This window comes from Astatotilapia calliptera, chromosome 13 (assembly GCF_964374335.1).
Source record: "Astatotilapia calliptera chromosome 13, fAstCal68.1, whole genome shotgun sequence".
Taxonomy (NCBI): domain Eukaryota; kingdom Metazoa; phylum Chordata; class Actinopteri; order Cichliformes; family Cichlidae; genus Astatotilapia; species Astatotilapia calliptera.
Window position 1 is genome coordinate 752,275 of NC_137434.1, and position 4,385 is coordinate 756,659.

A 4,385-nucleotide genomic window follows, 5' to 3' on the forward strand; every position below is an offset into this window, starting at 1 on the left:
GTGGCGGGCAAAAACTATGTTTTTTAGTATAATATAGACACGTAAACAGTCGCTCATTAATGGCGTGTATATAACAGAAGAAGTATTACTGAGAAGACTGAAAAGCTAGTCTCTGTGTCGACTTTACTCACAAACTGCCTGTAATATCAGTTCCAGCTGATATGTTTGTTAATAACACAGCTGATGCCCACAAAATGTAAGAAAAAAACAGGACTAACGTAGCAAAGCGCTGTATTTATGTGCTAAAACCCAAATGATGGCATTCGGGTGCCAATTAAAAAAAATGGAATAATTTTTCCACAGAGGAATTTTTCAGCACTGACTTTTTACATTTATATATTGTTTAGTTTGTTTTAAATATCCATTCATCTTCATCCGCTTTATCCGAGGCCGGGTCGCGGGGGCAGCAGCCTAAGCTGTTTTAAATATTCAGGTTAAAAATAAGCCTTAATGAGGTATTTTTCAAAAAGTTACTTATTGATGATAATGTTAGTCTTTATTGATTTCATTATCATCTGCTTATGCACACATGTTGATGACTGAAAACATCTCCACCAGTTTACTCCTTGACACCTTTAAAGGTAAGAAAAATATGTATAATTGTAGCTATATTTCAATTAACCTCAGCACTCTGGAGGACGCAAAGAAGACCCGGACAGTTTACAGTGGTGTAATGACGAGCACGTCGAGCACATGGGGAAACCAAACAAGGTGCCGTGTCTGTGAAGTTTCTCAGTCATCCAGGTCATCATAGTTTAAGGAGCTTTAAGGAGCTGGACTTCTTTAAGTTGCATGAAGACGTTTCACCTCTCATCCGAGAAGCTTCTTGAGTTCTAAGGTCAAATGGTGGACAGTCCCAGATTTAAACCCAGTGGGAGTATCCCCACCCCAGTGTGTGAATGGGTGGATGACTGGATATGTAAAGCGCTTTGGGGTCCTTAGGGACTAGTAAAGCGCTATATAAATACAGGCCATTTACCATTTTACCATGATCCTCTACCTAATCACATGAGCCAAGGAGTGAAAACGGGTGGCTCTGAGTCAGAATTCTCACATTAAAGCCAGAATTCTGAGAAAAATAGTCAGAACTATGAATAAAAAGTCAGAATTCTGACATTGAAGGCAGAATTCTGAGGTTAAAGTCAGTCCATTTTGTTCCACTTGGGTGGGGTGGGGGCTGGAGCCTATCCCGGCTGTCACAGAGCAAAAGGCACGGTCAATTTCTCACATTAAATTATCCAATAACATTTGAATAATAACAGTACTTTCTGAGAATTGTAATGTAAATACTATTTATTTAACATAAAACATCCACAAAAATACACGGAAATGAAAGCTACACAACAGTTTTTTGTAGAGAGTTTTTCCCCCTTAAAAAAATGCTGTTAAATCCAGAACTGAATTTAAAATCTTTCTCCTCAGTTACAAAGTCTTGAATAATCAATATCTTAAAAACCTCATAGTGCCATCACCCAAACAGAGCACAACAGAACACGTCTGCTCTGTTCGGGGTGAGTGTGGCTCTAGTGGTAGCATGGTATATCTGCTAGTTGAAAGGTCAGTGGTTCAATCCCCGGCTGCTTCAGTCTGCGTTCAAAAGTGTCCTTGGGCAGAATGCTGAAGTCGCTCACCAATATGTTAGACAGAAAGAACTTGTACACATAAATGTGTTGGTATCGATGGGTGAATAAGGCATGTTTGTAGTGTTGAGTGCTCAGGCAGAGTAGAAAAGCACTATATATTAAAACCTGTCCATTTACACCACTTTGGGTTTCATCATTAGTTCTTATTAACCTCTGGCTCTCTTCCACAATGTGTCTTCGTCCCCTCACCAGTCATGGCAGAGGGTTCCCTCCCCCTGAGCCTGATTCTGCCAGAGGTTTCTTCCTGTTAAAAGGCAGTTTTTTCTTCCTACTGTTGCCAAGTGCTTGCTCATAGATGGTCATCTGATTGTTGGGGTTTTTCCGCATTATTGTAGGGTCTTTATGTTATAATATAAAGCCCCTTAAGTCAGTACAGTTTAGGCTGGCTGTGGCTCAAGAGTTAGTGCATATCATTTACTTTTGGAAAGCTGAAGGCTTGATCCCTGGCTTCTCCAGTCTGTATTTTGTGTCCTTGGGTTGGAGGGTTGTCGAACTGCAGGCCTCGAGGGCCGGTGTCCTGCAGGTTTTAGATCTCACCCTGGGTCACCACACCTGAATCAAATGATTAGTTCATTACCAGCCTCTGGAGAACTTCAAGACATGTTGAGGAGGTCATTTAGCCATTTAAATCAGCTGTGTTGGATCAAGGACACATCTAAAACCTGCAGGACACCGGCCCTCGCGGCCTGCAGTTTGACGCCTGTGGGTTAGATAATGAACCCTCAGTTTCTCAGGATGCAACCATTGGAATGTGAAGCGCCTTGAGTCAGCTGTTGCTGTGACTTGGTGCTTTATAAATAAAATTGAATTGAATGTTGGAATGTCAGAAAACGTGCTTAGCCATAGATGAAAGCAGCGTATGTATAGATCCGTCAGCAGAGCTTCAGCTGTATGTTCAGTGTGTATCATGCTCTGGCCTCTTCAGAAACACAGGTCATTTCACACCAGCCAAAGAGTTGTTTCTGTTCAGTTTCTGATATTTTCTTAGATTTCAGATTTTGTTGTGTGTTGTTGTTGTTGTTTTGCCTAAAACCCATAACATGACTGAAAAAAATGACACCGTAGAAACAAAATAGAGGAAGACACTGTATAACTTTATTGTTTTCACTCTAGAACAAAGCTTCTAAAAGGCCAAAAAAATGCCCTCCCTATAAATACACATCTGTTCACGCATGTTGAGTGATTTGTAGTTACATCCAGAACATACTTTCACACAAATATTACATTAAACATCACAGCAAAAGTGTGCTTCACGCCCATCAGCACATTATTCACTTTATGTTGTACAGAACACACATGCTAGCCACTCCCCAAAATGACCCAGCTACAGATGCACACTGAAAAAGTGTTGCTACTACATAAGAATGTTTAGTTTATATACAAATGTTAAAAAGTGCAGTGTATTGAATATCTTCTTCACATTGTGCTTCCTTTAAAATGGATTGTAGGTATGGATATTGCTGTTATGCTCGAGCCCCATTAGTCTGTTGAGTAATCTGTAAAATTCAAAACATGGATGAGAGTAAATTCATTTAGACAGCGCCAAATCACAACAACAGTCGCCTCAAGGTACTTTATATTGTAAGGTAGACCCTACAAGAATGCAGAACAGTGACTTTGTCCAACAGGCAGTTCATTTGTTGTGTATTTTTTTTATTCTACAAATGCATCCATTTGAAATAAAATGATTTGGATCTTTTATTTAACTATATATAAATGTTTCTGTAACACTGAGCGGTATTAGCATGAGCTGTGTTGCTGATCGGACGTTCCCATCGTGCTCTGGGAAAGTCTTTATGCTACCTTTTTCTATTCTAATTTTTCTAGTTACAAAAACATGACATGACCACTAGGAAGTCTTCAATCGTAGAGCTTTTCTATAAGTCAGACAACATGACTGCAATCCTAAATATGTTAAGTGCTTCAGCCAGCACTGTGACATAACACAAACAAAATTCAAAGAAAAACCAACATCAAATGTCCTGGTATAGTTTTGCCATGGTCATCAAAGACCACGAGGACCGTGGACAGGGAGGAGCGCTGGTTTGAGCGAGGAATCAAGGAGGACATTTATGTGAAAAGGGAAAGACCATCAAGGGTACATGTGTCCCTATAAGGAGCTTGGAAAGAAAAGCATCTGGACTTCATCCTCAAGAAACTTAAAGAAGTCCAGACGTTTTTCTTCCCAAGCGCCCTAGACTACGATAGCCTGGATGACCTGAGAACCTTCACAGACATCTGTCACCATCTTACAATGCTGTGATTGCAGACATTCCCCAACTCTCTGTGAATGGTGGTCGTCGATGAGTGGTTGTTGATCAATGATCGAGAAACTGACCTCACAGCCATTGTTCATCAGTGGTGCTGGTTTCAGTCATTACACAAATGTTACTGTTTATTTTTATCGGGGAAACCTGCAGTCAGCCGAGACTGAAGACGTCACCTGGATGAGTTTCTCCGACTAACAAAAAGTGCTACGTCCAGAGGAACACAGTCAACTATCCTTACTTCGATGATTGCGCATGCATCAAGACATGTTCATCTGGGTCTTTAACTTAAGATGTAAAGCGCCTTGAGGCAACTCTCAGTTGGTGCTATATAAATAAAACTATTGAGAAGATAAATGTGATCTTTCAGAAACACACACCTCATAGCCAGAGGCTGTTCTCAGGCTCTTCCTTTGTTGCTGTTATTTGTATGTTCATCCTTCACATCTGTTGCAGTTCTTATTGGAAGAGTATA